At 45.6% G+C, this 26,775-nt stretch overlaps 1 long non-coding RNA gene across 4 annotated transcripts in view; it reads right to left on the bottom strand.

Moving 5' to 3' along the window:
• Nucleotides 1–9,763: 9,763 nt before the first annotated feature.
• The window catches only part of LOC146059986 (uncharacterized), a 48,078-nt gene continuing 31,066 nt past the window's right edge, over nucleotides 9,764–26,775 (bottom strand). For all 4 annotated transcript variants that reach the window (XR_014470349.1, XR_014470350.1, XR_014470348.1 and 1 more), the window contains 2 exons: nucleotides 13,596–13,686; nucleotides 9,764–9,911 (listed from right to left, as the gene is read on the bottom strand). This is a non-coding gene — a long non-coding RNA (uncharacterized LOC146059986). The remainder of the gene's footprint in view (nucleotides 9,912–13,595; nucleotides 13,687–26,775) is intronic.

The following is a 26,775-nucleotide window of genomic DNA, read 5'->3' as shown; positions in this document are numbered from 1 at the left end:
ATTTGTGTTGAGTTATTTTGTTTCTGTGCAGGATACCTGCTGCAATTTAGATTTCAGTTTCAACACACCCCACCCAAATTTAACTCTCTCAGCATGTTACATCTGCCCCACCTGCAATGCAGCATTTGTTTTGCCCATTTTGAGAACAAATTTGTACTGCGATCAGGTCTGATTAAGGGCTATTATGCAGTGTTATATTTCACACAGTGTCAATGAAATTCCATTTAGAGTATTTGTGCTTCTTCTATTATAAACATGTTCAGGCAGTGGCGGAACTAGGGAGCCATGGGCCCAGGTGCAAAAAATGCTCTGGGCCCCCCCGCACAATCATTATTCAATATGGGGGGGGGGGGGTAAAAATATCAGATGGGCCACAGAAAAATAGTTATATTTATAAATATAAAACCATTCCCTATATATATATATATATATATATATATATATATATATATACACAGTGGATGCGGCCTGTCACCCCCTCAGCCAGTGTCTGTAGGCCCTGGCCTGGTGCCTATAGCCTATATATTTATATATATATATATATATATATATATATATATATATATTTTTTTTTTCTTTTTCCTCACAGAAATGTACAGGGAATGGATGTATTTATTAATATAATATATAACTACTTTTCTGTGCCCCATCTGATGTTTTTAAGGCGGACGCCCGACCCCCCCCCCCCATATTGAAAATGATTGTGCGGTGCAGTGCGGCCCCAGCCCCCGTTTTTATGTGCGCTTAGCAGTGCGGCCCGCAGCCCCCCTTAAGTGTACTTACCTCTGCTGTCTGGTACTCCAGGGAGTCGCTCCTCCACGCCGCCTGCCTGCTCAGCCTTGGAGCAGAATCTTTTCCTATCTACTTGCGATTGGCTGCTTGTTGCTAGACTACCAAAGTATACCTGTCCCGGGCCGGAATGGATGAAGAGTCAGACCCAGGCAGGGTATGTCCCGGCGTCCGACTCCAATGCCACACGCTGCAAGTCGCTTTGTAGTACTAGTACCAGTCCTGAGCCGCCAATTAGGGTGACCAACTCCTAATCCGGGACACATATTAATTACACAGGTTCTGTGGCTGGCTTTCACCTGGTTTTAAACTGCCACACCTCAAGACTCCATTTCACCTGGTTTAAAACTGCCACAGAACCTGTGTAATTAATAAGTGTCCCGGATTAAAGGGATGAGTTGGTCACCTTAGCCGCCACCCACGAACCCTGTCCTGCGCTGCCTGCGTACCCTCCTTCCCCCACACGGCACACATCATGGCGCACAAGTCATACTTGCCTACTTTTAAAAACTAGTTTCAGGGAGATTCCGGGTGCTAGTGTGCCGTTCTGTTGGGGGGGGGGGGTGAGACTTCATGCTCCCTGCCAAAGCTGTCTGGCACCAACCATTTACTGACACACAGGGGTGTGTTCTGCAATGGCAGACTTCACAACTTTTGTGTGCTTGAAATTGCAAGAGGGGGCAGAGAGCTACAAGCCATGTGGGTGTGGCCTGGGAGAGGGCATGGACTAGTATAGTGACCCCTATTTCTGTCATTCCATTTCCTAGCAGCTGGGCAGCCCCTGGCTCCCTGACTGCACTCCCTCTGTCCCTGCACTGTATACAAAGCACAACATTACATTATACACAGACCCCGATATTACATTATACACACAGACCACCCCATATTACATGACACACAGACTACCCCATATTACATGATACACAGACCACCCCATATTACATGACACACAGCCCCCATACTACATGACACACAGACCACCCCATATTACATGATACACAGCCCCCATACTATAAGATACACAGACCACCCTATATTACATGATACACAGCCCCCCATATTACATGATACATACACAGACCACCCCATATTACATGATACACAGCCCCCATACTACATGACACACAGACCACCCCATATTACATGATACACAGCCCCCAGGGCCGTTTTTAGAGGCGGACAAGCCGTGCAGCAGCCCGGGGCGCCGCACGGCTTGTCAGCCTCTGTTAAACAGCCGGGGCGTCTGGCAGTTCCCCCCAGCGCCGCCTTTGCCCCCTCTCCCCGTCCGCGGCGCCACAGCTTTTTAATTTCCCAGGGGAGGGGAGGGGAGCGCATCGCGTCTCTCCTTCCCCTCGCTCACTTGGCTGTCAGCCAATCAGAGCTCGCGGGCGGCAGCCAATTAGGAGCCAGCCCGCGAGCTATGAATGGCTGACGGATCAGGCAAACACTGTGAAGGCGAGGTGCGTGATCATGTGCGCTCCGCTCCCCTCCCCTCCCCTCCCCTCCGAGTCCCCAGGAAAGCAGCAGCAGCAGCAACGCAGCAGCAGCGCAGCAGCAGCGCAGCAGCAGCCAAGACACAGACAGTGAGTTGTGGGGGCATATATGTGTGGCACTGTGGGGGCATGCCACTGTGGGGGCATATATGTATGGCATTGTGGGGGCATATCTGTGGCACTGTGGGGGCATATTTGGCACTGTGGGTGCATATATGTATGGCACTGTGGGGGCATATTTGGCACTGTGGGGGCATAGCTGTCACTGTGGGGGCATATGTGTGGCACTGTGGGGGCATATCTGTGGCACTGGGGGAATATTTGTCACTGTGGGGGCATATATGTGTGGTACTGTGGGGGCATATATGTATGGCACTGTGGGGGCATATATGTATGGCACTGTGGGGGGCGTATCTGTGGCTCTGTGGGGGCATATGTGTGGCACTGTGGGTGCATAGCTGTCACTGTGGGGGCATATGTGTGGCAATGTGGGTGCGTATCTGCCACTGGGGGGGGCATATATATATGGCACTGTGGGGGCATATCTGGCACTGTGGGGGCATATTAGTAAACGGCGGCACCGGTGCGTGGGGCAGAATGTGTGGTACTTATGTATTATCTGGGCGGCCAATTTTCTTCATCGCATGCGATGCGATTTTTCATTGTAAAGACCCGATTTTTCATTGTATAGCCACCCATGGGTGATTTCATACCCCCACTATCCAACTAAGCATGGAGTTGATTTTATATACTGTAGTGTGGCGAGCGGACGCAGATTACTTTACATGTATTCTGCGTCCCCTCGCGGGGCTCGCTGCACTCGCCACGCTTCCGGCTCGGTGGTTTGCTGCGCTCGCCACACTATATAAGATCAACTCCATGCATAGTTAAATAGTGGGGGTATGAAATCACCCATGGGTGACTATACAATTAAAAATCGGGTCTTTACAATGAAAAATCGCATCGCATGAATTGTATGCCACTATATTGCATGCGATGCGATGCGATGCAATACAATGAAAAAATCGGGCGCCCAGATATTACACAAGTACCGAATGTGTAACAGGCGTTACGGTGTGGGGAGTATTGCGTAATTGCCATCACAGTGTGGGGTCTAATGGGCATCATGATGTGCGACATAATGTGTAATTGTCATCACGGTGTGCGACATAATGTGTAATTGTCATCATGGTGTGCGACATAAGGTGTAATTGTCATCACAGTGTGCTACGTAATGTGTTATTGGAATCACGGATAAATAGTGTATAATGATTTAAGTAGGCTGTCATTGGCCTTGATCTGTGAGGTGTACTAGGTCACTGTGTGGCCTTCAGCTGGCCAACTTAAGTGCGGGAGGACAATGACAATTCCTGCGGTAACCAATGTCTGGTCATGCAGGTCGCAAAAGTGAGATGTAAGGTAATTGTTGTCCTGCTAGACCAAACCCCTTATATTAAGCCACGCCCCTTTCGACAAATAAACCACACACCCTATTTTGGCGCGCGCGCCTTCGGCGCGCGCAATTTCTTCTGTACCATGTTATATATTTGGGGGGGGGGGGGGGGGGGGCGCATTTTTATTTCTTTGCCCTGGGAGCTAAACTGTCTAGAAACGGCCCTGACAGCCCCCATAGTATAAGATACACAGACCACCCTATATTACATGATACACAGCCCCCATACTACATGACACACAGACCACCCCATATTACATGATACACAGCCCCCATACTATAAGATAAACAGACCACCCCATATTACATGATACACAGCCCCCCATATTACATGATACACACACAGACCACCCCATATTACATGATACACAGTCCCCATACTATATGATACACAGACCACCCCATATTACATGATACACAGCCCCCATACTACATGACACACAGACCACCCCATATTACATGACACACAGACCACCCCATATTACATGATACACAGCCCCCATACTATATGATACAGAGACCACCCCATATTACATGATACACAGCCCCCATACTACATGACACACAGACCACCCCATATTACATGACACACAGCCCCCATACTACATGACACACAGACCACCCCATATTACATGATACACAGCCCCCATACTATAAGATACACAGACCACCCTATATTACATGATACACAGCCCCCCATATTACATGATACACACACAGACCACCCCATATTACATGATACACAGCCCCCCATATTACATGATACACACACAGACCACCCCATATTACATGATACACAGCCCCCATACTACATGACACACAGACCACCCCATATTACATGATACACAGCCCCCATACTATATGATACACAGACCACCCCATATTACATTCTAAACAGAACACCCCCCCACCCCACCCCCACACACACAAACACACACACACAAGTAAAGTACACGTCACATTCCCCTCCTCATATTACTGCCCCAGTGCACCACAGCACTAACCTTTTCCCTATTCCTGGGAGGTGCAGGGAGGACTCGGAGGCAGTTGGCAGTGTGGTGGATGGGCGGAGACAGCATCAGAGCAGACGGTGACAGGAGCAGGAGAGCAGGGCTGATACACGGAGCCCACTGTGTTCGTGTGGTGGGCGGGGCCAGCATCAGGGAAGCCCTGGCTGACGTCTCTCCTGCTCCTCCCACTGCACGGACTGCCTTAGTGCACACAGCATGTGTCGAGACCCTCCTCTCCAGGCGTGCGCATGCGCAGTAAAGATGTTAATAGAAGCCCACAAAAAAATCGGGAGGTGCGGACAGGTTTGCGGGGGAGGCTCATGCAATAAGCGGGAGCCTCCCACTGAAAACGGGAGAATAGGCAATTGTGGCACAAGTTCAATCTGTCATGCCGGGCAGACGGTGGCATCGGGCCCCTTTAACCTCTTGGGCCCCGGTGCACTGCACCGTCTGCACCGGCGGTAGTTCCGCCCCTGTGTTCAGGAGAAAACACACAATATTCACAATTGTGACCATGAAAATGGGTCAATTATTAGGGATTTTTTCTCCCGCCAGTTAGTCACTTTGCACTAGGACAAGCTCGTACTGTTTTTTACTATGCTAAAGTATATTAATGAACCACTCTAAGACATCCTGACATAATTATAACTAGATTGGAGCATCTTCATAGGTTTCGTCATTTTCACCTAAAAAGTAAAACTTTTGGCCTCTTGCCAGAACAGAAGATGTTGACTCAGATCAAAATGCTTTTGCACGTTTCTTATTCAGGTCAAGTCACAACTTTCCCACACTAGCCGATTTTGAATTTCTCAATTTCAGTTTTTTCACTCCGCCCTAATATACATACAAGTGGATGGATTCTGAAAATTGTTTGCAGCAGTAGAATTTGTACAAAGTAATAGATTAGAGGTGGAAATTTTTAGAAAAATCACAAAGTGTGACTTTTGCAGAGTCCAAAGTGTGCCAAATTGTGCCATACATGGTGCAATAAAACCAAGATGTATGTGGACAAATCTGTGTGTATATACAGTATATATATATATATATATATATATATATATATATATATATATATATATATATATATATATATATATATACAGACCGGATTGTAGAGCAGCACTCCAATACAAACGTCCAGCAAGTAGCGGGTGCCAGCCAATGTAATCCCACAGGGGATACTCCAAACAACGAATCCTTGCGGCGGCACACCAGGTGATAAATCAACAGAGGCTTGTATAACTGCAACATTTCGATGTTTTAATAATTCACATCGTCTTCAGGCAATAATAAACATACAAACATACAATTCACCTTATATCCCCACCGGAGAACACGTGCCGCCTGCTGCCGGAGCCCACGCCGGTAGGAGGATGCATCCAGGATGACGTCATTCCCTTCTCACACAAGTTACAATAGCAACCGGACGCACGTGAATTTAAAAACAATATAAAAACAGAATCAGAATACGCTGGATATAAACAGTAATATAAGAAAGTGTACATCAGTTATTTTAGTACATAAATAAAGCACAAAAGAGGACAGGCATAATTACACGGACAATCAAACAGATATAATAATAACAGCAGCACCCAGAGTTTAAAGGAACGCATGCAGACCCAACTGTTCGTTAAGCCCGAAAGGAGACAGAGTCTTCAATCGAAAGATCCATCTCGATTCGCACTGCAACAACCTTCAGTTGTAGAGGGAATCCTGTCCAAGGAACCTGCTTTTACGTCCATATTAATCAACTCCAATGAGGAGATATTCCGTGAACTATTAAAAATGAGCAAGAGAGAGGTCGACTTCCTCTATCATAGTCGCACCCTCTCTGATTATAAACGAGCCCGACAAATACCTAGGGGATTCCGGATCCACAATCTTCCGACCATTGGCCGGTATAATGCACAGTTTTGTAAGACCTGGATTTCGATCCTGAATAAATGTTCAACTGATTTAATGCTCCTAGTGATCCAAGAATCCACTCAGGAACTCAATAAAACCAGGTTAAAACTTGCCAGCTTTAATCTTGAACATAAACCTACTTTGGAGGCAGATAACACCAAGAATTGGTTAGCGCTCCTCAAGACTCAAATAGATGATTATACCAAGGAACTCATCCAATTCAAGAAACAAAAGCTCCTGAAAGTCCAACAGGACTATGAGACACACCGGGTATAACCCTGGCTGGGCACGGCAAGGAATCAAGGCCAATCTCATAAGGTCTACACCAAACGTCGACCCAGAGCGACACAGGAGGAACAAGCCAGTACATCGGCTAGTGAAACTGACGACAGAAACATCAATACTAAAAATATCAAGGCGTCCATCCCTTTAGGGGCACGCACAAGGACCGCCACAGGGGCACATCCAAAAGGAAAGCCACCCGGAGGGGCGGGCAAAACCGGTGACAACAAACGCCGAGCCAGAACTTAACGGATGCCGTCTTCAATCTGTCCAAGGTCCCCCTTAGTTCCATTGAAACATCCCTATTGGGTAGAGGACTTTCGTTCATCCCCACCACGCAATACAATAAATTTCAACACAAGATTGACAATTACAGGTTCCAGAGACAGTTAAAATTGAAGGAGCACTTCGGATCAATGGACACCAATATTAATTCAACACAGAGGAAAATCCACAAATCGGGCACTAGATCAACATTTGAACCTATCACACTCAATCCATCTATTAAAAGTTTTTATAGGGCCATTGAAGAAACCCCACCTATGTCGACACAGAAACAACACCCCAATCTATCGAAAGGGGAATTTGACACACTCATTAAATTGAGCAAACGGACTGATATCATCATCCGCAACGCGGATAAAGGCGGCTCGATAGTCGTCATGGATATCGATCAGTACAAAAATGAATGTCAGCGGTTGCTCAATGACCATGATACTTATGAAGTCCTGGGGGTGATCCCACCATCGGTTACAAGCGAGAACTTGACTCTTTGTTACAACAAGCGGTCACTGACGCAATTATAACTAAAGATGTCTGCAAACATCTGACGACAGAATACCCCATCGCACCTATTTTCTACATCTTACCTAAGGTGCACAAGTGCCTTACAAAGCCACCGGGCAGACCCATTGTATCTGCCCGAGGGTCTATTTGTGAATCCATTGCAGTATATGTGGATCTGTTTTTACAGCCGTGTATCCAGACAACCTTTACACATCTGAAAGATTCGTCTACTCTGTTACGAAAACTGGACACCCTGGGCACCATACCACCCGATGTGACACTGGCCACAGCGGATGTGGCCAGTTTGTACACTTGCATACCGCACGCGGCGGGGGTACAAGCGGTTCAACAACTTATCACCGGTAATCAGAATTACACCGGTCCGGATATCCAGTTTTTCCTCAAATTGTTGACCTTAACTCTGGAACACAATTATTTCTATTACAATGGCAGATTCTACAGACAATGCACCGGCTGTGCAATGGGGTCACCAGCTGCTCCGTCATTGGCTAATGCCTATATGAGGGACATTGAAAAACAGCTGTTTTTTACCAACCAGACAGTGGCCTCGAGTATGTTTCTATATTATAGATACATAGATGATCTACTATTTATGTGGAGAGGCGACATCAATGTCTTACTCAGACTTATCGATCACCCCATCAAACTGACAGTGTCACATCATTCATCGGAGATACACTTTTTGGACATTAAAATCACACTACAAGCTGGACAGCTCAGTACCACATTATATTCTAAAGATACGGATAGAAACACCTTATTACATCATGCCAGTTTTCACCCCCAGGCGACCATTAAGGGACTACCCTACTCACAATTCATCAGGGTATGTCGTTGTACAAGTGACCCCATCGAGAGAGTAAAACAACTTGACTTGATGTCTTCAAAATTCATCAATAGGGGTTACCCTAAAGAAGAGATCGCCAAGGCTAGACTCAAGGCTTCGAATAAATCTAGAGCCGAACTAATTGAAGAAAAAAAGAAAAAAAACCTTGATAAAGTCATGCCTTGGGTACAACAGTACAACTCTCAAAGCAAGACACTCATTAAAATAGGCAGACGCTACTGGCCCATCATCACCTCAGACCCCGATCTTACAGCCCTTAAAGACCATCGACTGATGCCAAGTTTCAAGAGGAACAGAAACCTGAAAGATTGGCTAGTGAAGACGGACGTAACCAACATGGGCCCGTCAGCCAAAGAACACTTTCTCTCTCGGAAAAAGGGCTGCAACAAACGCATTGGATGCACGACCTGTAGCTTCATGCTCACAGGAAATTACATCTCCCATCCCCATACTGGGAAGAGGTTCCAGATTAATAAGGCCCTCACTTGCACATCTAAATTTGTCGTCTATGCTACCCCATATGCTACTCCCATGCACAAAACCTTTAGCTAAAAAAAAAAAAAAAATACCAACACAGGGGGCCCCTAGCTAGAGGGGGGCTCAGGGGTACTGACCCCTTGTGCCTCCATCATAATCCGGCCCTGACTAGGGTCTCCCTATGCAGGAGAGATCTGTCTCCTGCCACATCACCTCCCCAAAGTCTCTCAAATCATAACTCCCAACATGACCCAGTCCAGGATGGACAGAATGCTCTATTTCTGAACTTCCCTCTTTTTTTAAGATTACCATCATCTGTTTTGAACAGGGAAATTGTTAAGGAAGATATTGGAAAACCTCTGATGGTAATCTTAATTTAAGAGGGAAGTCCAGGAATAGAGTATTCTGTCCCTCCCGTAGAGCGTCATGTTGGGAGACATGCGCAAAGTACGCAAATAGGATGTACAGATAGCTACAGTCACATGATACATGACAGTACTTCAAACTTGGATGATAAACTTCCCTTGGTCCTAATGACCAGCATGTATGCATCAAACAAAGAAAAACCACACATGATGCTGTGTTAGTTATGCTCATGTTTTATAGAGCAAATTATCAGAAGGAAAAACATTTCCAAATATTTTATAGAACAATCATATAGAAATATATGTATATCATTATTATTATTAAAAATGGCAGATTTTATTTAACCAAGTACTAGATTTTTTGCAATATCAAAAACTTTTTTAGCAGCGCTAACAAATCCCCTCTCCTCTCTTATTTCTCCATTGTCAGCGAGGTCCTGCTGTATCTCCCTTTCTTGATTCCCATGGTTGCTTTCATCCTTCCTACATCAAGGAGAAAAATGGTAATGTCAGCAAATACAATAATAGTAAATCAAACTGTAAACCATGATTAGTGATTTCAGCGTGAAACTAGTTTTTAGTGGTGACACTTTTGCATACTGTATAAGTGATATATGACAAAAATGGCCACAGATTGTCAAAAATGGATGTGTTTTCAAAAACCTAGCGGGCATTTTTGACAATGCAGATTTGATTTGACGTCTTAAACACTAGAGACTGCATGGCTTCAATGCTGAGGAAAACAGCAGCATTGAATAGGTATTCAATATTTATGACAAACAGAAATATTGCTACACACTAAATACACACCCTTAGACATTTAAAGTTACAAATTTGATGATAAACAGTGAGTCACATTAACCAACCTACTAGCACAGCACTACAGTACTGTCACAGTCATATCCATCCTAAACAAAAAATAAGTTATTAGACTTACTTTATTTCACTCACAATTAGGCACATTGCCTTTTATTACATCCTATTTGAGTCTGAGGGTCATATTCTAATGGTGATTTATGTTCCAGGTGTAGACATCAACAATGTCTAGGTCAACAACATCTATGTCAATATGAAAAGTTCGACATGCACATTGCCGATACAGGAAAATAGTTAACACAAGAAACATGTTGACACAAGTTCAAGTTGACACCTGATGTATTGACCACTAATTAGTGTACAGCATCTCCTCTTCAGCTTCAGCTTCAGCTTCAGCTCACTTCAGCTGCCATCCTCCCAGACTGATGACTCACTACGCTGCTGCTGCTCTTGGCACTCTTTACCGTAGCTAATCATAGTCCAGGTGGATGGTAAAGTGAAAGAAAGTTCAAAATGTCAGCCTTTACATGTGTTGATCATTGCCATTTGACCATTTGTCAATGTTAACTTTTTGACCATATCCATATATACAGATGGAGCCATGCTCATCGTGGTTCCAATGCAGCCATGTTGATCCATTTGGTATGTCTAGTTGCAGCCATTACTCTGCACGCCAGGCTGCGGCAGACTGCAGCTAATGTAAGGTTAGTGGCCATGGGTGTGACAAATATGTACGTGTATCACAGAATATGTGTAGCACATGTGCCATGTTGGGGCCCACGATCAGCGTGGCTACATATGTATGTCAGCCATATGGTTTCAAAGTATTGACTGTTGACCTAGACCATGTCTGTCTGGCACCCTCTGTCTTTTCCAGGCAATACATGAAATATTACCAAAAATGTTGTCTGAATTGTAATTACTGTATGCCTTTCTAGTAACATTTCATCCATATATTAAATGTATTTTATACTGTTAAAGTCAAATTATGAATGGAAGCTTGCAGATTGACTGATACTGAACAGGCCAGGATTTCCCATTAGGTGCCTGCCTAGAACCCAGTGGGTTCCAAGTGACACCTACAAAATCTGTCCCATCCATGATCCATCACAGAGTCTTCTATGTAAATGTTTTACAAGGCTCAGTAATGTGGCTCAGACGAGTATTAATATCACATATACTGGCACTGAGTTCCATTACTGTCTGTGCCTCTGTAAAAGATCCCCAGAGAAGCGCTGTGTATTTGTGAGTGATGTCATGATGTCTTGTGGACGGACCATGCACTCCCAGAGTCCCACTGTAAACTTTGCATTAGATGTCGACAGTCAGTGACAGTCCCAATCCCAGTTCAGCACATGGAACTGTGACATTTCCTGCTGGGTCGGCCTCTGAGCTCTGCACACTACACAGAAGCTAGATGTAATCAGGTAATTAACTTATAACTACCATTTGGAGAGTTTCCAGGATGTGTGCCCCTTATATATTGTCACCAAAATCTTGTCCCCATTTCTCTGTGAGGTCAGTCTTAGCCTTCCCCAGAATGAGCATGAGAGGATTTTACAAACTTCTCTCTATGGGGGTTATTCTGATTCACTCCTTCTGGCAAATTCAGTCTCAAATAGACAAAACCATGTGCACTGCAGGTGGGGCAGATGTTACTTGTGCAGAGAGAGTTAGATTTGGGTGGGGTTTTACTTCAAAGTGAGATCTATATTGCAGTGTAAAAATAAAGCAGTCAGTATTTACCCTGCACAGAAACAAAATAACTCACCCAAATCTAATTATCTCTGTACATTTTACATCTGCCCCACCTGCAGTGCACATGGTTTTGTCCATCTAAGAAGGAAGTTGCAATAAATACGACCCTATCTCACACAAGACACTACCAAATCTCTTATCCATGCACTCATTATATCCCGCATTGATTATTGCAATAGTCTCCTAACTGGTCTTCCCAAGAACAGACTCTCACCACTGCAATCAATTTTAAATGCTGCCGCTAGGCTGATCTTCCTTGCAAGACGCTCATCGTCTGCTGATCCGCTCTGCCAGTCCCTCCATTGGTTGCCTGTATATTACCGTATTCAATATAAAACACTTCTACTTGCTTATAAAGCTATTAACCATACTGCACCAGCATATATCTCTCTACTTATCACAAAATATCTCCCATCTCGGCCACTCCGCTCTGCACAAGATCTGCGTCTCTCTTCTGCAGGGATCACTAGCTCTCATTCACTATTACAGGACTTTTATTGGGCTGCTCCCACTCTATGGAATGCCCTTCCACGCACATTAAGACTCTCCACCAGTCTCCAAACTTTCAACGTTCCCTGAAAACTCACCTCTTCAGGCAAGCCTATCATATTTAAGTTCTACATGCATAACCCTCCGAGGCACTTATGTATTATATAGCTTCCCTTCTGGACTTGTAACTGCTATGCTATTACTGGTGCCTGTCCTTATGTTTCCCCCCTATATCCCTATAGATTGTAAGCTTGCAGCAGGGCCCTCCTACCTCCAAGTCTGTCTGTTGTTACCCAGTTTGTCTTATCACTGTCTACTATTGTAAAGCGCAACGGAATCTGCTGCGCTATATAAGAAACTGTAAATAAATAAATAAGAAGGAGTGAACCAGAATAACCCCCCATGTTTTGCTTTTCCACATTACTCCAGAAGCAGTACAAATGAATTACTCGTGTTACTGGGAATTATACTAATACAGTACACTGCAAGGTGTTGGTTATCTTTGTTAGAATCATGTTATCAACACCAATATGAAATACCATAATTGGTAACCTTCTATGATTTTTTATTAAAAGCAGGTTGGTGTAAAAAAAATGGGCATCGTTGCTGCTATATTGCAAATGGCACCACTACAGGTATAATGTGAAGAGATACACGTTGAAAATAAAATGATGTGCTACATGGCAATATAATATTGCAATGTTCTGCCTGGCAGTGTAATGGGATGTGCACCTTCACTGGTGTTATATGTAGATTATCACAGCAGCAGAGTGTTTTTTTTTCCCTATTGGCAGCCATTGGTTCTTATTTATTCCTCTGGGTGCCATTGTGTATCTGTTGTGGGTGTTTTTTTTTTTTCCTATCAGGGCCGTTGTGTTGTTTTACCCTTTTGAGACCAAGGTGTTTTATTTATTTCTGTAATATAAGGCAGTTCTGTCCACTACCCACCTAACACGAAATATAAATCCTACAGCAGAGAATCTCAAAATGTGTGTCTATAGTTGTGTAATAAGTAGTAGCATAATGTCAACAAATTAAGTTTCAATTAAAATTTATAAATTTTTTAGAAATAAATATGAAATGTTCAGTAATTTGATGACTTACTTTTCTGCTTTCCCAAGTTGTACAAGGCAGACAAGCGCCACAGCTGTCATCACTATTACCATTTTTGGCATCATCTTGAGAGTCTAAGAATCTGTTCAATAACATAAATGGCAGTTACTCTGTGTATGCAGACATACTTTACAGGTTATTTAATCATATATTTAATCAGATCAGAATCAGCTTTATTGACCAGGTATACTTGCGTTTACTAGGAATTGAATTTGGATTGCTGTGCAACAGCCGGTTAAGTACAGTTAAGCAGTGACAGTACAGAAATACATTACACATACAGGTATACGCTAGATGTACCCTGGGGAATTATAGGCGCAGGGAACATATATTTGCTGGGCAGCAAAGTGCCTAGGCAGCCATCAGCAGTGCCACTGGTCATTGTAGCAGCCAGGTAGGTAACAATGGGGGAGATTCTCTAAACTAAAAATGCGATAAAAACCCCGTTACTGCATTTTGGGATGCTCTAAGCATCCCCCACCAGGTTATCGCGATGCCCCATAGAAGCCTATGCCCTTCTACCGTGACCCACCACCGCCCCGCACCGACCCCCGCCCCCCCATCACCTGTGACCTCCTCCTCCCTGCACTATGATCCTCTTCCGGGTGCAGGGAGGAGGAGAGCCCGGTGCAGCAGCAGCAGCACCGGGTAAGGGAGGGAGGTGGGAGCCGCCGGGAGCTGCCGGGTCCCGATGGGACCCGCTGTCTCTCACTGCAAAGGACAGCTCTTAACGCAAGAGATGTCCTTTGCCATAATTATTGCATATGTTAGAGCATATGCGATAATTATGTAGGCGATGGGGGGCGATGTGTGGCGGTAAGGGGGTGCGGATGTTAGAGCATTTGAATCTAATGCGATCACATGGGATTTTTTGTGCATTGTGATTTACCACAAAACCCCCAGTGTATATGTACTATATGTGATGCCACAAAACCCCCAGTGTATATGTATATGTGATTCAATTGTATTTTTCACACCACCACTATCCACGACACCCCAAAGCGTGGCGAGGGGACGCGTTACACGTCCTCCCGACCTTGTCATACCCCCACTATCCATGTTGGCGTGGAGTTGATTTTATATAGTGTGGCGAGTGCAGCGAGCCACCGAGCCCGAAGCATGGTGAGCACAGCGAGCCCCCCGTGGGGACGCGGAATAAATGTAAAGTAATCCGTGTCCCCTCGGGGGGCTCGCTGCGCTTTGGGTTCGGTGGCTTGCTGCGCTTGCTACACTATATAAAATCGACTCCACGCCGACGTGGATAGTGGAGGTATGAAAAGGTCGGGAGGACGCATAACACTGCGCTCGCCACGCTGCACTCGCCACGCTTCGGGGTGACGTGGATAGTGGTGGTGTTTAAAGAACACATTCACACCTGCCATATCATACATCTGACGGTAATGACGACATGTGTTAACAGCTAACTTGAATTTACTTAATAAATAATAATTAAATATCATATTAAATAATTAAATCACATTAATCTCAATAAATAATTACAATACTAACAATAAATCAAGGAAAAGAAGATTTATAATAACAATTCATGAAGAAAAAAACTTAATAAAACAGTCACTCAGCAAAAGTGCGTGAAGAATACGCTGAAATGCGTTATCAGCACCCAGAGTTTTCCGCCACATGAATTCCTGCAGGTAGGACTCTAAATGGTGGCGTGCCATTTGTTGCGCCATTTGCATGAGCCCCAAAGGCGCTTAATGTTCTAGGTGTGAACACCTGTGTGACCTCCCGCATCCAATGGTTGTAGAGGACTGCAGTTTTATTTTATGGTTGTAGAGGACTGCAGTTGTGGCTCACAGTAAGCAATAGATGTGAGCTCCTCTGCCCAGGAATAGATGAATCTGATAAGTGTCAGGAAGGATAAACGGCACCCCGGAACCAATGCGCTGCTCTGAGGCTCACCTTCTTGGGACAGGATTTTATATGGCACCGCCACATGCACTCTTTCACAGAAAAGCGCATAGGGTGCCCGTTAATGCAATTCTGCGTGACCGGCAGCAAATTGTGCTGCTGAAAGAAAAGAACAGCCTCCTCCTCTGTCTTCGGCAAGCTGAACATAGTTGTGACAGGTTCTGCAGCCATTTCTGTCACTTCTCCTGCAGCTATCAGTGATGCAGCCATTCCTGTCAGTAATTCACCTCAGACTGAATCTGACAGGGAGCGGGAACACTACTTCTGACTGACTACGCAATTTACATTGCCTGCGCTGATTCTGACAGCACAGTTCCGCTAATTGCATAATGGCCGCCAATATACAAGCAGAGGCGTAGGGAGGGCGGAGCCACTGGAGCTCACGCTCCGGGCGGCGATTGGCAGAATGGCGCCGCCGGCCCGCCCCCCCCCCTCCGCAATCGAACTAGACTTCACTAGACATAAATTAGTACTAACGGGGCAGCGGGCAGCGTGCGCTGCCGGCTGCCCTGCCCGGCGCCTCGGTCCAAACGTCACGGACGGACGTCTAACTCCCTCATCTAAGCTGCTGCTGCTCGTGACGGCTTCCGGGCAGCGCAGCGCAGCACAGCAGATTCCGGCAGAACTCCAGGGTCACCTGCCCATGCTACCCTCCTCCCTGGCTACAGCAGCGTCATCAGCCATCCCAAGCGCTGGCTGTAGCCTGGAGGAGGAGAAGGTATTCTGCTGCCGCCCTGGACACGCTGGATCATTTATCCTTAAGGTGAAGGTGGATTTCTTTTTTTTTTAATACAGCTAATTGATGATGTTATAAACTTGGGGTTTGGGGGATTGGTGGGGTCCAGGGGGGTGGTGGGGTCGGGAGAGTGAATCTCCCTGCTGTGCTCTATAAATCTTTATGTGTATATATATTTATTTATTTACAGCATCTTATATAGCGCAGCAGATTCCGTTACACTGTCTAATATAGCGCAGCATATTCCGTTACAGTGTCTTATATAGCGCAGCAGTTTCCGTTACAGTGTCTTATATAGCGCAGCAGTTTCCGTTACAGTGTCTTATATAGCGCAGCAGATTCCGTTACAGTGTCTTATATAGCGCAGCAGATTCCATTACAGCGTCTTATATAGCGCAGCAGATTCCGTTACAGGTTCTTATATACCGCAGCAGATTCCGTTACAGCGTCTTATATAGCGCAGCAGATTCCGTTACAGCGTCTTATATAGCGCAGCAGATTCCGTTACAGCGTCTTATATAGCGCGGCAGATTCCGTTACAGCGTCCTATATAGCGCGGCAGATTCCGTTACAGCGTCTTATATAGCGCGGCAGATTCCGTTACAGCGTCTTATATAGCGCGGCAGATTCCGTTACAGCGTCTTATATAGTGCGGCAGATTCCGTTACAGCGTCTTATATAGCGCGGCAGATTCCGTTACAGCGTCTTATATAGCGCAGCAGATTCCGTTACAGCGTCTTATATAGCGCAGCAGATTCCATTACAGCGTCTTATATAGCGCAGCAGATTCCGTTACAGTGTCTTATATAGCGCAGCATATTCCGTTACAGTGTCTTATATAGCGCAGCAGATTCCATTACAGCGTCTTATATAGCGCAGCAGATTCTGTTACAGTGTCTTATATAGCGCAGCAGATTCCGTTACAGTGTCTTATATAGGGAAGCAGATTCCGTTACAGCGTCTTATATAGCGCAGCAGATTCCGTTACAGCGTCTTATATAGCGCAGCAGATTCCGTTACAGCGTCTTATATAGCGCAGCAGATTCCGTTACAGCGTCTTATATAATGCGGCAGATTCCGTTACAGCGTCTTATATAGTGCGGCAGATTCCGTTACAGCGTCTTATATAGCGCGGCAGATTCCGTTACAGCGTCTTATATAGCGCAGCAGATTCCGTTACAGCGTCTTATATAGCGCAGCAGATTCCATTACAGCGTCTTATATAGCGCAGCAGATTCCGTTACAGTGTCTTATATAGCGCAGCATATTCCGTTACAGTGTCTTATATAGCGCAGCAGATTCCATTACAGCGTCTTATATAGCGCAGCAGATTCTGTTACAGTGTCTTATATAGCGCAGCAGATTCCGTTACAGTGTCTTATATAGGGAAGCAGATTCCGTTACAGTGTCTTATATAGCGCAGCAGATTCCGTTACAGTGTCTTATATAGCGCAGCAGATTCCGTTACAGTGGTTTTTAAGTTTTTTTCTTTTCAAATGTAACATGCCAACACGTGTTAGCCACGCCCCCAATTCATTACCGGGGGGGGGGCGCAAAATATGCCCTTGCTCCGGGCACCATGACACCTAGCTACACCGCTGTATACAAGTACAGGTTGAGTATCCCTTATCCAAAATGCTCGGGACCAGGAGAATTTTGGATAACGGATTATTCCGTATTTCGGAATATTTTAATATTTTAATTAGATTGGAATTATTGGAATATCCAACCCTGCTTAATATTTCAATTATGTATTTTGAAGTATCTTGCATTTATGCTGTATAAACACATAATATACACACAAATATATTTTATTACCACATAAAATACACACAAATATATTTTAATTGTTCAAAAAACAAGGTTTCAAAACGTGAAACAAAATGTGTGTACTATCTCAGCAATGAATTTGAATGCCAAGCAATCATTGTCTTGCACATATATAGTGCCAGTTACATATCATGTCCCCAGTGATGCTGTTACAAATGTCCCCAGTGAGTTTTTAGCAAAAAAATATTTTTTTTTCACTTTCTGGAATGTCCGTATTTCGGAATAATTCGGATAACGGATATTCGGATACGGGATACTCGACCTGTACCATAATAACTACTGAGATCGCATCGCACGGCACTAAAATGGGACATGCAATGTCATTTCAGTACGCTAGCGTACGTATGCTAACTGGGCGCCCTGATAATACACAAGTACCAAATAATGCATTTCTAAAACTGGATCATTCGCCATTCCTGTATTTATTTTATATTTATGAAATATGTAAACAAAATAGCATTGTGAATTCTGTTTTTTTACTGCAACAATACACTGTTTTGTAAAGAGATCTATTGTTAATGAGGGGTAGATTTATTATTAGGCGATCAGGCTATCCCCGTGCGTTATGGGAGGGGATAGCGCTTCCCCTGATCTAGCATGCAGTGCTGTGGGGCAGGAGGCATAGTGCTGCTATAATATTTCGTAGCCTAATTTCGTAGCCTAATTTATGAACGGTCATCATCGCTGACCGTTCCGCCGCCTGCAGCTATCGACTTTGACAGCTGCAGGCGGTGATGCCCTATGCCCACAACAGGGAAAGCGCTGTCCCTGCTGCTGGCTCTGAGCTGTGCTGGGGATCTCATGAGAGTAGTGAGATCCCACGCATGCACAGTCAGCCAGCCGGGGGGAAGGAGGGACATCGCCGGAGGGGGGAGTTAGTGCTCCCCCGCTTCGGCTGGCAAGATGTTGATACATCTTGTTGGTGTCCCCTCCTGCTTCGCCTCGCTAATGAGGTGAAGCAGGAACTGTTTAGCGCATTTAGCGCCGCTATCATAAATCTACCCCTGAGTACTTTAAGTTCTGCAATATTGCTGCATTATAGCAACAACTCTTCTTGAGTGGATACCGTCACTAGGTCGACAAGAAGAAGGTTGACATGCATTGGGTTGACCACTGAAGGTCAACATGCATGAAAGTTGACATGCATGAAGGTCGACATGGGGTTAGGTTGACAGGGTCATTAGGTCAACACATGCATTAGGTCGACATTGGGCTAGGTCGACAGTCAAAAGGTCCACATGGGGTTTTTCACTTTTTGAGCCGATATGTGCCAACAGGCGGTATTTCATGCCCTTCCATCTACTAGGACATGGTGGCAGAATAAGCATGGCAAGTGCAATGAGCCATGAGAGGGGACGTGGTGCACTTTTTTAGTGTCCATGTCGAATGTGTCGACATAAGGGATAAAAAAAGTGAAAAACCCCATGTTGACCTTTTGACTGTCAACCTAGCCCATGTTAACCTAATGCTTGAGTAAACCTAATGAGCCTGTCGACTTAAACTAATGTCGGCCTTCATACATGTTGACCTTGATGCATGTGGACCTTTAGTGGTCGACCCAATGCATGTCAACCTTCCTCTTGTCGACACTATGACCCATACCATCTTGAGTCTGCACAGTTTTTTTTCCAGCCATGGGAATCACTATGTTATTACCAAACTTTGCCAGTTACTGACTTTTGATATTTATTTTACAAGTTAAGATCTTAGGGGGTTATTTTGGTTTACAGAGAGAATTATATTTGGGCGGGGTTTTACATCAAAGTGAGATCTATATTGCAGTGTAAAAATAAAGTAATCAGTATTTTCCCTGCACAGAAACAAAATAACTCACCCAAATCGAATTATTTCTGTACATTTTACATCTGCCCCCCTGCAGTGCACATGGTTTTGTCCATCTAAGAAGGAATTTGCCAGGAGTGAACCAAAATAACCCCCTATGTTTTACCTTAGATGTTTTTACTTTAATCAAAAAAGTAACATCTACTGCAAAAATAAAATAATAACAAATGAATAAATGGTTTTCCAGTGTATGAAAAAACAAAGATCTGTAAGAATATGAGCCATACTCACCTGTCTTTGTTGAAGTTAGCACAATCTTATTTTTCCAAGAGTGACAAATGTACATAATGTCAGCTTTTTATATTATAGAGCTGAGAGTTATTCAACCTTTGGTTATTTGAGATAAACATGGCGTACACATCACAAGCAGCTGGTGTGACACCAACATTGTAACATAAGCTTGTGACTTAACAGTTACATTGAGAACCTGAGCCCCATCCGGTTCTCACAGGATATTGGTGTATACTGTATCTACAGATGGAGCCTTCCTCATCTTTGCAGTTTCTGCAACTAAACAAAGGTTCATCTGTGCCTGAGTTGGTGCAAGGACATGAACATTGAGGTGTGTTGAGGCACAACATACACAGTATGCAGTTCACATCTTCACCACTGGGTGGCTAATGCTCCACTAATCCTGTACTGTAGAGCGAATAGTGGTAGATGGATCTACCATACAGTACAAGGGCCCTTATTCTGGTTGGTGCGGTCGAGCCGCATATGCGGCTGCGACCGCACCAGACGAATCCCCGCCCACCCTACGGATCGCCACGGCCGTCCGTACACGGACGGCTGGCGATCCGCATAAAAATGGTGGAGGCTACGCCTCCACCATGGTGGGAGCTGCCCCCTGCATTCGATGGTCGTCGACCATCGAAGGCAGGTCCGCACGCCGCGGCAGCTCCCGCAAGCTGAGACCACACGGACAATCGTCCGTGTGGTAGCTTGTATGGGGGCTGAAAGCTGACATCCGGCGACGTCAGCTTTCCGCCCCCATGAGTTGCGTCATGGCCTCATTACCATGCGTACGCCCCGCGTTTGCATGGGAACGCCCATGAAACGCGGGGCGTACACATAGGGAAATGAGGGCATGATGCCTCTCACGCCCCTATACGCCCCCTTTGCGGCGGACGAAATACGTCTGCGGCGAAGGGGGCTGCACATGCGCAGATTGACCTCTGCGCATGTGCAGTGTAAAAACATCGGCGGTACGGCCGCACGCGGGCCGTACCGCACGAACAAGAATAAGGGCCCAAGGTCTGACAAATGACCAGTAACAACTGTAATGTTACTGTATACTGTACACTACCACCAATGGTCAGATGGAGAGAGTCAATAAAAAAAAATAAACTAATATTTCAATAAATAAAAAAATAGCTTATACGAATGTGTTAAAGCAATGGTCTTTTGACGTTTGGTTTATGTGAGCAACCAAGTCCCATAATATAACCAAAACCATTGTAAAGGGATAACTACTTACATCTACACCTAGGGGTATATTCAATTACTTTTGCGAGCTGTGACAGTGAACGTCGATGGGTTCTTGCAGTGTCGTGGAAACGGCGTGTGCACCTGCTAAAACAGTGAGGCTCATGGCTAAATGCAACGGCCTCCCTGCATTAGCCGCAAGCCTCGCTGTTAGGGGGAATCCTCGCCGTCATTTGACAGCAAAGGGTGAATGCGGAGGTTAAACGGCAAGGGTCACTTGTTTTCGGCGATCCCATCCATTTAACCCCCTCACCAGCCGCATTGAATATGGGCCTTAAGCTTGTGTATCTATAACCATGTGTTGTGACCAAGTCGTGAAGTGTGCCATGCTCAATGCTTGGAGTACCCTGTATTGTTACCTATTCACATTACACAACCCCATTGTGCTCCATATTCACATTGTGCCACCATATTTTCCACCTTATCCACATTGCGCTACCCCATAGTCATCCGTATTAACATTGTGCAACACTGTTGTACTGCCTATTTTCATTGTGCAACCCCATTGTGCTCCTTATTCACAGGGATCTCCTGCGGTGCTCCTTATTCACATTGTGCCACCCTGAAGTTCTCTATATTCACAATGTGCCACCCAATATTACTCCACAGAGCCGGCCCTAGGCATAGGCATTCTAGGCAATTGCCTAAGGCAGCAGCCTATGCCTAGGGGGGACAGCCAGTGGCAGTCTGGGCTGGGCAGCAGGGTGCCATGTGCCCCCCCGGCAAGTAAGGGCATTATCACCCGCACCTGTCATCCGGTGCTGCCACTTAAAAAAATGATTAGGACAGCGGAGTGTAGCGCCGCATGCTTCCTTCTCCACCCTTCTGTTGGCTGTCGGCCAGTTCAAATACGGCGTGGCTCCTAAAACAATCAGAGCTCGCGCACTGGCAGCCACGGTGATTGGCTGCCTGGCCACGAGCACCGATTGGCTTACGAGTCGGCACCATATTTGAAATGGTCTCTTTCTCCTTTTGTTACACACGGCTGCTGCTCTGAACTAGGCTAGCGCCAAGATTCTGCAGTGCTGTGCGGGCACTGCCTACCTGACATTGCAGGAAGCTTCACCTTGATAATGCTGGGGTCAGTGCTGTGATGTCTTTCTGCCTGTCCCACCCACCCCCTGTCCATACCCAGCCTCTCATCTCCTCCTGCCCATACCCAGCCAGCCATCTCCTCCTGCTCATACCCTGCCTGCAATATCCTCCTGGCCATACCCAGCCTGCAATATCCTCCTGCCCATACCCAGCCTGCCATCTCCTCCTGCCCATACTCTGCCTGCAATCTCCTCCTGTCCATACCCAGCCTCCCATCTCCTCCTGCTCATACTCAGCATCCCATCTCATCCTGCTTATACCCAGCTGCCCATCTCCTCCTACCCTGCCCCTTCCCAACCCCCTACCCATCTCATCCTGCTCATACCAAGCTACCCATTTCCTCCTACCCTGCCCCTTCCCAACCCCCCTACCCATCTCATCCTGCTCATACCCAGCTGCCAAGGAGGAGAACCAGCGGCACCTGGCTGGCTAGACGGTGAGCAGCAGAACCCGGCTGTGTAGAAGAGCAGCAGCAGTGCCCATCTGGGGAGATGGAAGAGCAGCAGTGGCACCCAGACAGGGAAAGGGGGAGAAGTGGCACTCAGCCAGGAGATGGAGGCCCGTCGATGCTGGTAAATGGTACCTCCTCTCCCCCTTCAACTCACTCCATCACCTCATCCTCTGTCACCCCTGTCACTACACCCCCTTTTGCTCCTCCATTACATTATCACCTCTCGCCGCCCCTCACCCCCTTTCACACTTTCATCTCCTCTTTTCTGCCATCACCTCTCCCCCAACACTTTGCCCCTGTCACCACACCAAGACTAGCCCTCATCACCACACCAACATCATCAATTCATCAAGTCAACTCATCTCGTCATTTCATCAAATCACCTCACCCTCATCACCTCACACCCTTGTCACCTCCCCCTACTCAGTCTCTTTCCTTTTTTTTGCTCTCTCTCTCAATCCTCTTTTCTCTCTCTCCGCTGCTCTCTCTGTCACCCTCTCTCTCCTGCTGATCCTCCTCTCTCTTTCCCTTTGCCCCCTCTCCTATCTTTCTCTCCCCCATCCTCTCTCCCCCTCTCTTAATCTCTCTCTGCCCCTAGTCTCTCTATCTCCCCTCCTTTCTCCATGCTTTCTTTTTCTCTCTATCTCTTTCCTCCTTCACCCTCTCTGACAGTCTCTCTCTCACCACCCCCTCTCTTTCTCTACCTGGCGCTGTCTCTATCGCTCTCTGACACCCACTACGCGCTGAAATTAATGTCTGCAGCACTAATCACTAAAAGTTACTCCCTCAGTAACAATAGGCTTATAGGAAAACAAAGTATAAGTGATTTTGTTCACTGACACCTTTCCAGAAAAGTGTGAGGAAATAAATTCAGTGACAGAAGGAATAAAATATAGTAAAAAAGGACTGTACTCTCCTTAGCCACGATTTCTTTGCCTGGGATGCAGTTAAAATCCCGGCGGTCAGGATCCCGGCGTTCAGAATCCCGATGCCGGAATCCCGACCGCTGAAATCCCGACACTTTCTCCCTCCGTGGGTGTCCACGACACCCCTGGAGGGAGAATAAATTAGCGTGGCGAGCGCAGCGAGCCCGCAAGGGGGGGAGATCCACGTCCCCCCTTGGCGGGATTTCGGCGGTCGGGATTCCGGCGTCTGGATTTTGAACGCTGGGATCCCGACCGCCGGGATTTCATACTGAATCCCTTCGCCTAACTAGAGGCTCTCCATTAATTTGTATGATGGAGGTATATGAAAGATAAAATTTTCATAATAGTGTGATATTGTCAAGATAACACATTTATTTATAAACACTCGGTAAAAACACAATATCACACACACACAAATAGTATACAATAAAGTTGCTACTTATATTGACTAAGATGGAGGTTTACCAGATTCTGGTGTTTAAAGCGCCTGTAGAAAAGGTCTAGTGACTTTGAGATGCTAATGCTGCAGCAAGTAATGTGATAAATTTATAGGGTATATAAACCTCTAGATTATTCTTACTGCCGCTAGCGTATTAGTATACAACACAACAAATGAGTTTCAGACGGGTGGATAAGATATTCAGTGTAGTAGCGGTGCCTGCTATAATTAAGCGTGGCCGCTATTACATTACACTGAATAAGCCAAACTTTTAAGGAATATTGTACAATTATAAATCAAGTTACAGCCCTGACTAGGGCTAGATTTAGTGAAACGCTATTAAAGTACATATAATCTGCCTAGACAGAAATAATATCAACAATACAGTGAAATTACAGCCCTTAAAAGGGCTAGATGTGTGAGCCGCTATGCTGTATGTGTCTGGCTGGGAGAGACAGAACACACAATAGTACACCCGCACTGCCGTACTACGGCGCGCGTTTCGCTCCCCGCTTTATCAAGGTCTTATGGATTATGGTTATCAAGGAAAAGATTTTTTTTTTCCGGTGAGTATGCCTTTGCCTCTGCCTTCTTGTAGAAGAGCTCAAATGTATGTATATTATACAAAACAACATACAAGACATCATAATTCCAATTTACTTATGTACTTCAATGTACTTTATTAACTGGCTAAACCAGCTGTATATTATTATATGATTGGAAGTATATCTTATGTTATTAATACAGCCACAAAATGAAATACAGTAGGTGACAATGAGAATAAATTTAGAAATTACTTATGTAAATTTAAAACCTGCCAAATTTGGGTTTGGTTGACAAAACATGCCTACACGCAGTGGGGTTTATTTACTAAGATGGGGGTTCTATTGAAGATTGCCCATAGCAATCAATCAAAAACTATTTCCTTTCTTTTCAGCACCTTGTAGAAGATAATAGCTAGAATCAGATTGGTTGCCCATAGCAACATCCCATATTAAATAGAACACCCAGCTTAGTAAATAAACGCCACTGAGCGCAGGATTATGGGGATTATTCTGGTTTACTCCTTCTGGCAAATTCCTTCTTAGATGGACAAAACCATGTGCACTGCGGGGGGGGGGGGGGGAGCAGATGTAAAATGTGCAGAGAGAATTAGATTTGGGTGAGTTATTATTATTATCGCTTATTTAATGGCATGCGCAAACGGAATTCGCCTTTTTGAGGTGTCTAAAAATCACACTTTTTTCAGACTAGGTTCTGATGGGCGAATTTGTCAGAGACATGCACAGATCATTGCGATCTGTGCATGGTTCTGGTGTAAAAAAGTGTTAAAACAAAAATAAAATAAAAAACGTCCCACCTCCTGAGCATAACCAGCCCCGGACTCAAAGAGCCAGTCCTGGTTTCATAAAATCACAGGGGCAAAACAAATAGGGGTCCCCAGGATTTTAGAAAACCAGCACAAGGCTCAAGGGACGGTCCTGGTTCCCCGTATTTCAAGAACCAGCACCGGACCCAGCCAGCAGGGTAATGCCACAGCCGGGGGGAGACTTTTTATACAAGCATTCAAAGCATTCATCCCTCTGACCGGTCATCATGGGCAGGGGTCCTGGGGAAGTGGGGACCCCCCAAAGAAGGGGGTCCCCCGCTCCAGAACTTACCTGCACATGCTGAAGCCCGGGGCTGTCCTCAATGCCCCTGGGTGGTGGGCATCGAGCTGATAATTGTGTAAAAAAATAGAAAAACTATTGTGTATTGCTGTGGAACTATGGGGGTTATTCTGGTTGAATCGGTTCTGTCCACGTTCGGACAATATGCAGGTTTTTTCTTCTGCGCATGCGTGCCATTCACAATGCGTATGTGCGACGACAGCACAATGCTCGCGAACGGGCCTCGCTGATCAAAAAGTCCTGTCCGCTCACAGATGGACAAAGTGGGCGTAATGTGGGCGTTTTTAGGGGATAGGCCAGAAAATAGGGCAAAACGGTGCGTATACCTGGGCGTACACGGGGTGTGTACTCAAACTGCACAGAGGTGCATCCACCTAGCTCGGAGAGTGGTCGGGACGTTTCTGGCCCAAAACAGTCGGACGCCAAAGAGTGCTCCATACCACTCTTAGACCATCCGCCTGAGTACGCCCGCAATCGGTCTGCTAATTAACGTGAAACACACCAAAATTACATACAGTACACCTGAACCCAATATTAACCAATTCTGCAGCCTATTTAGTGAAATACCTCATTTGAGTACCTGCAAGCCATACACAGCCCTGAAATACTTTGGAAGATTCACTTTCTACACTTGTCACCATTACAAGGTAGGATTATTTGTATTGTTTATAGTCCAAAGACACATGTTGGAATATGTGGAATTGGGTTTCTTTTAACCATCTACACCCATAATGCAAGTGTGCCTGTCATTTTAGGACAACAGGACAC

The sequence above is a fragment of the Crinia signifera genome, chromosome 2 (assembly GCF_055691185.1).
Source record: "Crinia signifera chromosome 2, ASM5569118v1, whole genome shotgun sequence".
Lineage (NCBI taxonomy): Eukaryota > Metazoa > Chordata > Amphibia > Anura > Myobatrachidae > Crinia > Crinia signifera.
Note: the sequence above shows the minus strand (reverse complement) of the source record. Positions and strands in the feature narration are given on the sequence as shown.